The sequence below is a fragment of the Aplysia californica genome, unplaced genomic scaffold, assembly GCF_000002075.1.
Source record: "Aplysia californica isolate F4 #8 unplaced genomic scaffold, AplCal3.0 scaffold00084, whole genome shotgun sequence".
NCBI classification, from domain to species: domain Eukaryota; kingdom Metazoa; phylum Mollusca; class Gastropoda; order Aplysiida; family Aplysiidae; genus Aplysia; species Aplysia californica.
Window position 1 is genome coordinate 454,352 of NW_004797354.1, and position 12,050 is coordinate 466,401.

Consider the following 12,050-nt stretch of genomic DNA (forward strand, 5'->3'; position numbering starts at 1 on the left):
ATTCCTGGTTCATGTTTCAAAGTCAAGGAAATATCTGTACTTCTAAATTCTTTCCAGCATTCATTTGACGCAACCTAACTTTACTGCCAAGGAAGCGTTTGCAAAAAGATCATTGTAAGTTTCTTATTTAGGTGTAGTCAAAGGAAAACATAAAATACATTGAATTGTGAAGAAGCAACCATGGGTAGAAGGAAAAAAAGAACTTTAAAAAGCTGGGACACATCAGTTCATTTGGAGACACACTCTATTATTACATCCATTCATTCATCAGGTGCCTTGCCGACTGGCGTGGGCGATCATAGGCTTCCACTTCACTCTGTCTTGCGTTGCAGGGATGGTGTCTCTCAGTCATTCTTGCTGTACCCAACTATGTTGTCAATCTGTCCAGTATCTTTTCCCTCTGCCTCTCTTTCCATCAAACTTGCCTTTTACAAAGATCAATCGGGCGTACCGCTACAAAGATAGACATGCTTTTGGTTGTTGTTATGCGGTTTTTAAAAATTAATGTCAATGCTTTTCATTTGGGAAGCAGGCTTCGACTCTGCTTGTCAGGGCCAACTTAGATTGAGAGAAAACACAACGTCCCATCAGAAACACCGAGGTGCTCGATAAAAAAAAAATCTCCCTAAATAGGAATCTAACTCAGGACTTGTGCATTCGACGACTAGACACCAAACCACTACACCACAGACGCCGGTAAATCGAGATTCATAGACAAGTACATCATCATCACACAGTGCTGTATCTGCGACAGACACCGGCAATCATACTTCTCCATTTATTCCTTTGTTCAGACCTTCTCAAACAACCTACATTATTCTGATCTGTCCCTGTCACCTATCTGTTTCGGCTTTTCAAATAAGCTACTGTGGGTCTATCTCTACCTCGTTTGCCTTCAGTATTGCCAGTGACAGCTTGATGTTCATCTAAGTCTATTCAAGTGTGTTGAGATAAATAGTTAACGAACAGTAAACATCACAAATGTGGGAGGTTGGCGGGTGCTCTGGTGTGGTTTGCTTCTTCTTTCATATGAAACATCTATTGTCCTTATCTCCCCTTCTTCTTTTTTATGCTTGTTACTCTCTTGTAACACCTCTAATCTTCTGGCGCTCAAATGACCTTATGTAGTTGCGAGCGCCGTAAAACCTCTACTAAAAAAAAACATCACAAAGGGTAGACGTAGCCTCACAAGCATAAAATGAGGGCAACAATAATACTAAACAAAAGTAAAGAAATAAAAGACATCGATCACATCAGATCACACATCAACCTCCCACTGATAGATGCAGAAATAGAAAGTATTTCAAAGACAGAAAATAAGAAAGAAGAAAAAAAAAAGGCGGGAAGAGAAGTGGGTGAAAATGATGAAAGGTAATATTAAGAAAGGCGAAAAAGAACGGAAAGAAGTCGTGGTGGAGATAGGATCGTGAAGGAAGAAAGGAAGGAAGGAACGAAGGAAGGGAGGGGGGAAGGGAGGAAGGAAGGAAGGAGCAGAGAATAGGTGAGAAAAGAACGGTGCATTGGGAGGGAAGAGAGTACATTCAAAAGGAGGACATCTGACAAAATTCTTTCTGTCTTGGGTATAGCCTTGACATCCATCGTAAAAAGCCAATGCAAAAGGACACTTACAATCATGTGTCTTGACTGCAGCGTGCATTCTCTTCGCAAACCGGATGACGTGACTGAGGCATCGCCACTTCCTTTCCTTTCCTTGGGCTACTTCTAAACACACGGAAGTTCTTGTTGGTTGCCACGTATATGATGAAGTTACAAGAGCTGTTGAGCACAATGACCAGCTCTTTGACTGCACGACAGATAGCAACCTCAACGGTTTCGGCGACCGTTACGTTATATATCTCATCTATTATGTATCGATAGGTTCCAGTGACGGCGAACACCAGGCAGACGGCAAGGAGAGTCCTGGTGGCTTGAGAGGTAGCCGCGCTTTTTGTCGCTGAGGACGATGACGTCATTTTTCCTCTTTGTCTCGCTGCCAATGCTATTTTGACGCTGATAATGGCAGATCCGCTAATTACGATCGAGAGGGGTACTATTCCTGTGAGGATGTTCAAAATTGAGAGCAGACTTTTTATAAGTGTGGGTTGTTCTTGTCTCAAAAACGAGGGTGCAACAACTCCAAAAGACGTATAGTTTGTTTGGACATAATAAAACCGATACCAATTTGGGCCTAGAATGATCATACTGCCAGAGTAGTAGATAAAGAATACGGCTACAACTGACCAAGTTCGGGCTGGAGTCACAACTGTCCGAAAGTAAAGGGGAAACAATATAGCCACAAGCCGCTCTATCGTTATAAGGGCAGGCACAGTCATAGAACAACACAAACCAACCATATGAAATGAGTTGAAAACGACATATGATATGAACAAAAATCGGCTTTCTGGTTCGGAGAAAGGGAAGCCGAAGCCACCGACGTACTTGTAGATAAACCAAGGGATGTTGTTGACTGCCACCAAAAAGGTTGCGTCTGCTGTACTGAGACACACAAGCAGAATGTTGGACGTTTTCTGAAGGCCGTTTTTGCTGATGATGACGATACCAATTAGGTTCCCGGCCACTCCCAAAATGGAGACAGTAGGGATGACTACTAAGATCAGCATCTTGACCATTGATTCAACAATAGCTAGACTGTTGGAACTCTCTAAGCCCTCCTGGTATCCGTCATCACTTGCCATGTTATCGCTGTCGTTTGCGTTGATTATTGAATTGTTGTTTTCTTGACACAAAGAACTCTTCAACTCTTTCCCATCAACGCCAAAGCATCTCTCGCTTGAAATGTTCCAGAAAACGAAGGTATCGTTTGATGATTTTATTTTTTGCATCTTTACGTTTCACCAAGCGGCTTTCTGAATGCTCAAAAGTTTTTATCGTTTAATGTCTTCCACTTTACCGGAAAACAATATCAACAACTGTGGGTTAACAATTTTAAAAAATACACTACTCTTAGTTTATATCTTCCGATTGGCTTTTCCAATCCAGACAAGGTAATAATTCTTAATCAAAATTCTCCCGTCCAGCAATCAATAAAACGCGGGGCTCACAACACGGCGCAAAATTCAGAGAATCTTGAAATCATTAATTACTTGTAGGTCACTCAATGCATAAAACATCATTTGTTTAGGGATGGCTGGTGCCTCTGTGAATATGATAGTCAATCAATGTACTTTGTTTTAAATATCCCTTGGAAATATAGTAATAGAATTACTCTCTATTATTACTGTTTTCCTTTTATTTAATATCTGTTGTTGGTCCAAATGGTAATCTTTCCAGTACGATAGGGGAACTTGATATACGACGAAAGTGGTCTTAGAATGTTGAGATTGCTCCTCACGTCACGTCACGTCATTCCTGGTTCATGTTTCAAAGTCAAGGAAATACAATACTGTTTAAAAAAGAAAAAAAAAACCCACAAAAGCTTGCAATTTTAGCAAAGAGTGAATTATGAGGTATAAGAAAAGTACAACATAAAAGGGACAAAATGCGATGTGCCATGTTCAAATTCAACAGCTCTAAGACAAGTTATGATAATGATAATTAAATATTGTATTTATATAGCGCTACATCCCATACAATATTAGAACCTGTATGCACTTTACCTAAATGACATGATCACTGAGCGCAAACCTTCATTCACATAAGAAAAAACATTTCGCATGAACAAGAAAACCAGTTCAACCGCACAAGGAAGAACTTTCTCGACCGTACATTAACCAGATTAAGTTCACCCAGGAGACTGCAAATTGGGCAATTATAATTGTTGACACACAATTTGATCATTCCAATACAGTTGTAGCCGAATAGGGCCTGCTAAGCATGTAATGGGACAAAACCAGTTATTTTTTTTAAATGCGCAGGCGACTTACAACTGTTCTCCACTTTTGTTTTCCGTTTTTTGAATCCAGTCGTTTCAGAGAATGTTCAATAACAACTTCTAACTGCAGCTTCTTCACTTTCGTCCGACTTCAGTTTTGAAAAAGATATAAAAAAAACAACACTAAGTAGTTTCATCTTCTTGGACCTTTGCATGCGGGTCGAAAAGTTGGAGGACCAAAAAAAAAAGCCATTAATGAAAGTCACTTCAAACAATGTTTACCACACGTTTTCTTTGATATAAGCCTATAGTGGGTCAAAACTTTAAAGGGCTTCCAGGCCATAGAAACTCACGCCGTGGGTAGTTGGAGGGTGCTCAGCTGGTGTGGTTTGCTTCTTCTTTCCTACCAAATGTCTTTCGTCTTTATCTCTCCTCCTTTTTGTGTTTGTTACTCTCTTGTAACACCTCCAATCTTCGGCACTTATGTGACCTTATTGTGTTGCTAGTGCCGTAAAACACTTACTAAAACTAAAACTAAAACTAGAACTCACGTCTCACGCTCATGCCTCACATCTAAACGCGTGAGTGGAAAAATGATCTGATGTATCTTACTTGCGATGGGCCATAGACCTCCGCTCACGCCTCACACTTTACGTATCACGGCTCACGCGTGAGCCTAGAAGTGAACATGCTCACTTTTCCCGAGGCGTGAGTCGAGGGCAAACTGAATATCAAACTGCTTCGTCCCCTGGTTGAGCTGGACACAGGCCTGATTCCATTGTCAACAGTGTTCAATTTTATTTCTATTTTCTCGTCAGGATGAATAATAACAAAGAAAGATGAATCGAGTTAGTCAGAATCAAGGCCTCTGCTCTGGGCGCTCACATGATCCAGACTACAAAGACAAAGACCAAAGGGTACAATTTTGGAACATCAGGCTAATTTGTATGTTTCAACTCTGGTGAAGTGGGGTTAAAATAAAGCTGTTGCACCTTTGGAGTGTGTTTATTTTTATTCCTAAAAGTAGTAAGTGCTTGTAAGTAAGTGAAATATACGGAGATTTGGCAACCAAACTGTTGTATCTGGAGTTGCAATACCCCTGTCTGTTGAAATTTGGAATCAGAAGAGTCGTAACTCAAGATACGACCCCTTGTCTTCAACATCTGACTGTCGTAACTGGTGTTACTTCTGTTTGCTTGCAAGTTTCGATTTGCAGTTTATCGTAACTCATCATTAAAGGAAAAGTGGCATAGGCAGCGACAAGCTCATTACACGTACGAGTGTGGACTGTGCTTTGATGCTCACAAGCAAAAAATGACACCGGTATCTCTAACCGTTTGGAAGTGAAACAGTTTTTTTCGTCTCCTGAAAAGTGGCAAATTTTAGATACGACTTTTTGGAATCGTACCCTCGATTTGTAGTCTCAGGAAGAAGGCAATCTCAGTCAGGAGGATGAAGCAAGTGGAGATCACCCAGCGCCATGGTGGAATGATGAACTGGGAAAACTGTGGAGAGCAAAAGGGAAGGTGTTACAAACATACCAATGTAACCAAGAGAACCCAGACCTGAAAAAAAGCAGAGAAGGAAGCCTGAGGACTGTTCAAGGTCGTAGAGAAAGAGGCGAGGGAAGCCATTTATGAAAATTTTTGTCAAGAGGTGACAGATGATAAGGCGCTCTGCAGATTCTGACAGCTGTACAGATCAATGATTAAAAAAGAAGCCAGCCAAAGATCTACCAGACTTCCAACGGGAGAACGACGTGTGGGTGCGGTCAGACAAGGCGAACGGTGAGGCATTGTTTGCCCGGTGTATTCAGAAGACAGACCAGGGCAACGAAGAGGAACGAAAAAGGCTCCTTGTGCCATACGCCAGTGGTACGTAAATGAAGTCTTCAACTACACTCTCATTCACGATGACGTTGAGAGAGCAATCAAGCGTTCTCACAATACCGCCCCAGGCCCAGATGGTGAACAGTTCTCTCACATGAAAAACCTAGACGAGGCACCCTATAGAAATCCTCTACTGGAGTCTATGGAACGGAGAGATACCAGATGACTGGTTGGACAGTCACAGCACCACTCCCCAAGACTGACAAGGACAATGACCAGCGTAAGATAGCTGCTTATCGTGTAATCACGATGCAAAATTGCGTGAGCAAGCTGTTAGAAAAGGAAGCAGGGTACTCCATCGCAAAATAGCTAGAAAAAGACGGGGGTACTTCCAGCGACCCTGGGTAGCTACAAAATGGGGAAGAAAACGTGGATGAATGCGGCCGTCCTAGCATCAGATGTTTCTGGCGGAGCTTGACCTCGAGGATGCCTACAATAGGGTTGAGTGCTATGTCCTTTTGAGAGCAATGATCAACCGGAAGATTAGCCCCCAGCTCGAGATATGGGTAGGTGAGGCATTGCAGAAAAGGAGAGTGGCGATTCGACTAGGACACTGGACCTCTGAAACAAGAAGCATCACACCGGGGTTGCCGCAGGGATCATCACTCTCAGCAGTGTCATTCACCAAATACACAGTTGGAATAAATTCTGGACAACTGATGAGCTTTGTGGATGATGTCCTTATATACAGACACGGTAAGGACCGGCAACAAACAGCTAACGCGGTGCAACAGGAGCTGGATCGAATTGGGCATGGTGTGTAGACCCCAACGGTAAATTCCACCCCGACAAGGCCTGTGTGCTATGGTGCTCGCTGAATAATCACCGGCAGGGCCCTGAAGCGTGAGAACTCAATGAGGTATCTAGGTACTACCTTTGACATATCACTCTCAGGCAAAGATCACATAACCGGGATCATCACAAGAGTCAGAAAAGGTCTGACTGCACTGAAAACCATGGCGTGTAGCAGAAGGCCACAGAGAATTTTTAGCAAAACGAAAGTATGCAGACTGTTCTCTCGGGTGCACACGAAACACACCCTGCGAGGCTATGTGTTATCTCCTGGACCTCCCAGCTATGGTAGAACGTCACAAGATTGCTCAGGAGAAAGTGTATTTGAGAGTTAGCGCCGATGATCAGCACCCACTGCATGACAAAGAGGGAAGAGCTGTAAGCACACGTCTGCTTAGAGGGACTGAATGGATGAATGAGGCAGCGACGACTGTGGCTAAATGCTGTGAAGTGCAAGACATCCGAAGGGGCAGCGCATGGGTTAGCATCATAGATATACTTGGGCAGTATGCTCGAGTGGTAGCAACCTTGGGCAGAGTATGTCGTGAGTCGCCAGAGAGAGCAGCCAATGCCGACTTCACAGATGGATTAGTAAAGCGTGGAGTCAAATCTGGATGGGCTTTCAGCACCTGTGTAAACGGGGTCATTCAGAACGAGCAGTCAGGTGCCACCAGTATAGCCACGTCCAGCATGAGCATGAAGATGAAAGCCATAACAGAAGTCCTTTACAGGATTAAGACGACGGAGTATTAGTCTACCATCCTTGTCACCGACTCGATAAATACCCTCAAAAAAGGGAAGAAACTCATGATATATGCAGACTGGCAAAAGGCAATACAAAGCAGCAGACTCACAAGGATTGTTTGAATGTTTAGCCCTGGTCATGCAGGAGTTCAAGGCAATGAACGTGCCGATAAGCTAGCCGCCAGGCTGAGAATGGCGGCACCATGCAACTAGATCCACCAACAGTCATGGCAGCATTGACAGTATGGTTCAACGACCACAGAGAAGATGAAGGCATCACTTCATACACAATGGGTTGACTTGGGGAAGCTGGTGTCTCTAGAGGGTCGGGTAAAGGCAGCAACCTGTGTGGAAAAGCCAGAAGAGTATCCAACCAGCTGTTTACTGGCACGATTGGCCAGCAGACCCTTTCATGGATCCTGGAGAGGAGGGAGGAGCAGTTATGGCATTGTGCCGCCTGCAATGATGCCTATTCTCTAACCAAGGAAATAGGTAAGTATATTTGCTAAAAGGGAGGTGGGGAGGGACTGGTGTCAGATATAAAATAGGCGCAAAAATGGCTGCAAAAACTTGAAGACTACCAAAGCTTGAGTGTTCTTGGAAACTGCAAATTTACAATTTGCTTGCCTTTGATCCACATTTTTATTAGCAGAATCTACACAGAAATGTTTTTTTTAATAGATAAAAATTGTTGAGCCAAAAATTAAGTGTGTAGTGGAAGAAATTGCTCAGTGGTCGGAACCCTCGTTATTTTGACAAGAACCTGATTTCACCTCGATGAAAGGTAATATTGATAACAAATAGGAGATATTATATAGCCGAGGGATGCTCGTGTTCTGTAGAACTGACCTGCTGTAACTCGCATCGACCCCGAGTTAGATTCTCATTATATAATATCAATGGGAAAATGTTGCTTCCTCCAGCCTGTCGTCTGAGCTCACAACAGCATACAGTCATATGAGCGCGCACGGAACACATAAAACTTATTTTATAAGTTTTGTAGGAATTGCGGGTGGTGGCCTAAGCCTACTCTTATCGATTTTGAACTCCCAAGAAATCTTTAACTTCGCAACATTCTCACGGGACTTCTGACATTTTTGCGGCCTTATCCGAGTTGGGTAGGTGTCAAATGTTACCAACTCTAAGATTAGTGTTGTGGCTGAAAAACAGCGGTAAGAAGGAGCCAAGGAGTAGCACTAAAAAGACAGGAGCCTAGAGGAGGGGGCAAAAAAGGGGGGGGGTCCGAAAATGGAGACGAAAACAGACGACAGAACATGGTTTGAGAGAAGGAAAGGAGGTGAAAGGAGATTAGTTTAGAGAAGAATTTTTTTCATCACTGTAGAATTTTGAACATGGGATTTATTGAATAAAAGGCGAACACCGTAACCTCTACAATACAATAACCCCCCCCCCCCCCCTCCCTTCCTTCCTTCGAACCTTGAATTTGAAAGACCATAATATAGTGATTCAATAAAAATGTTATACGTTTACTTACAAAATAATACAGTAGTAAGTATAATAGTATATCCGGTTTGAAGTCTTAAAATGGGAAAAGAATCGTAGGCTTGCCGTGTGACAGTTACATCTACGGGAAAAAAGAGTTTAGTTCTAATGATAAAAATACAGTGAAAAGATAAGACAAATTAAACTGAATGTTCGGAACTGATCTGTATCAAGGAAAGGATACACCATAGCTGTCGCGTATGAGTGATGAAGGGAGCTTGGCATAAACCAGGAGGCGGTCACATACTTAGCTGTTACATGCAAGAGTTCGGGATTCTCATCTGAGAGAAACAGAATTGTCTTTTTATTTAAAACAGATACTGCCTATGTGTGTGTCGGAGAGATAGAGAAAGAACGTAGTATGGCTTTTGCTTCCACTTTTTATACACGAGCAGTAAGATGATTGCCTGCATAACTTACTTGCTTAACCATGTGTAATCACACATAATTGGATAAAGGTAGGAAGCCGTTTTGCTAGAACAAAATTAAACAGCAAGATATAATTAGTTTGAAAATCGTAAAAGCTGCAAAGACGATAACTCAAAATGATTGGTGACTCCTCTTGTCCGTGGCAGGCTTGAATTACGTCAAGATTTCGTCGTTAGAACAATGTTGTCTTTATCACGAAAGCAAGAAATGTTTTTGTTCATCTTCTAATTCCCATTTTGTTTCTCAGTCAACACCGATCACATCCTTGACGTCAGCTTTAAAAAAGAATTAATAAAACGTTGCTGGTAACACAGCAATTTTCTGTTCCAACATTCTTCGACATTGATTAGCCCTGTGGATACCTCACTTCTTTCTGTATATGTGTGGCATCGTGGTCAAATCAGGTGCTCATCAAAATAATGAAAACGAAAATAAACAGTCCTTTTTTTAATGTTGGGTAACTTTTATCGATTTTTTTTCTTATTTCATGTCTTTTAAATATATATCTAAAAACACATTACTGTGTGGATTTTACTGAAAAATAATATTGTTCAAAGGCACCAAAATATACCTTTTTTAGTTTTCAAAGACGCTCGAGCTATGAAAGTTATCAAACGCTGTCCGCCTTTGACGGCAGGCTACACCCACCTCTTTCAGTTGCAAATATTTCGACTTCTATTCTAGATAGAACAGTAAGCCTTTTTTTTTCATCAAAAGCTAAACAAATTAGCAAGTTTTCTGATCCCACCAATAACTACATAATACGTCCCAAAATTAACGAGCGCCTGATTTCACCTTGGCGTGGCACTCTCAAGAAAATTGCCCAACTCGTCAGGTTTATTCTAACGGTTGTTTAACTCTCTGCGGCACATAGTATTTTACTGTTTGAATTTGGCATTCTAGTCTTCCTAACGCAAACAAAATTGTCTATGCACACAGTAAGCCTTCAATTGAGAAAGCCTTCTCAGTTGACGACTGCATAACAAAAGTGGTAATTTTGCTGACATTGAATACTCTTATCAATTTCAGTTCAAATATGAACTCACAGCAATACTGAAGAAACAATGTCTGATAGATTAGACGTGTGCATGTATTTCAATGACTGGGTTGCTTGCCTACAGGAGAAGGTGTACAACTCCGCGCAGTACTGAGGTGTTCACTGCTGTGAGACTTAATAATAATAATGATTATAATAATAACCGTATTTATATAGCGTATATGCACGTCCTACAGCAGACTCTATGCGCTTTACAAATACACAGGTACAACACCAAAGCAGACTCAAGAGAACTCGAAAAAAAATTATCGGCTTCCCAAGTGCAAGTTGTGGTTTTCATTAGCTCAAAAACTAACAACTAACAAAAACATTCACTCACTATAGCCGGGTACTCTTTTTTTAATCCCTTGCCCATTTATATGAGATTGACACCCTATGATAAGTTGGAAAAGGTTCGTTTGATAGTGTCCAATAGTGTAATACGTGCATACTTAATATTATAATAAGTAACTGTTACAGGGAGAGCTTCAAGGATTATAGATGTAAATAATGATCTGAGAGTAATAATGATTTTAGAAATAATGGTGGTGGTGAGTGATGATGTGGGATTGCGTTTAAGTAATGTTATAAGGTGTGCCCACTACGGCTGGATCGGGCGATCGCCAGATTCGATCGCCTGAAACTGAAACTGAAAACAAACACGTTTTTTTTTTTTTATAGGGGGTGCCCACATACGCGATCGGGTCGGGTCGGGTCGGGTCGGGCCCATCGGGTAGTCAGGGCTAGCCAAATTGAGGGCGCAAAGCGGCCATCGTGGCACAAACCGATCGACGCGATCGGTGACATACAAAAACAAACGCGTTTGTTTTCTGGCCTGCGAATCGCGCGATCGGGTGGTTTGCAGCCAATCACAACAAGGCTGAGTCACGTGTCCATTTTGACCCATGAATACATTAAGTGATACTCTGGCCTCGATTCGACTCATTTTGGAAGGAAATTTGCATCTTTAAGTACATTTTTGCTTCTTCATTGCACTTTACATGATCAATAAAGTTGTATCTCATTATAATATGTTGTACAATAGCAGAGTTGTGCTGAAAAACAGCAGAAAAACTGAAATCAAAGCACTTGACCTAAATCTAGATCTAGATCTAGATTATTTCGTTCTCGGGATGGCTAAAAATAGGCCATGTTAGACCAAGAATCTACCTAAGGACGTGTCTAGATCTAGATTTACGTTCTCTAATGTTTAGTGCTTCCAATTTTCCGCCAATTTTTAGTTTTCTCCAGACTTTATCTAGCCTACAGGTCCACTAGATCTAGGCCTAGATTCTAGATCTACATCTCGATTTATTAGGCCCTATGTCGCTTTGCCTTTCCTGAAACAGTGCTGTTATGAAGCTTAATCTACCCCTCGCTGATGACGGTTCTGATGGCCGAGTGAACAGTGTGTCTGCGTTTGAAACGCGAAGTTGTAGGCCTATTTTGTGAGTGTGTGTTCGAATCCCAGTCCGAGCTTTTTTTTCTGTTTTTTTCCTTCTTCTCATCCTCCCAACTTACCAACAATTTTCCCCATAATTATAATTTGTTGCTTTTTAGTTTTTTAAAGAGGTAAATAAATCTCCAGTGCTGTCTGTTGGTCTCGTAATCATAACACACTGGGCTAAAAATAGGTTTAGCTGGTCTGATGTCGGTGGACGTGGATCTTTTTAAGTCGCTTCTACACCATGCAAAAACTTCGTACATTAGCCTGGCTAAAATGATTTTATTTTGGTGGACGAGTAGACTAAAGCAAATTAGCAAGCAAGCAAGTACTCACGAACACACACACACACACACACACACACACACACACACACACACA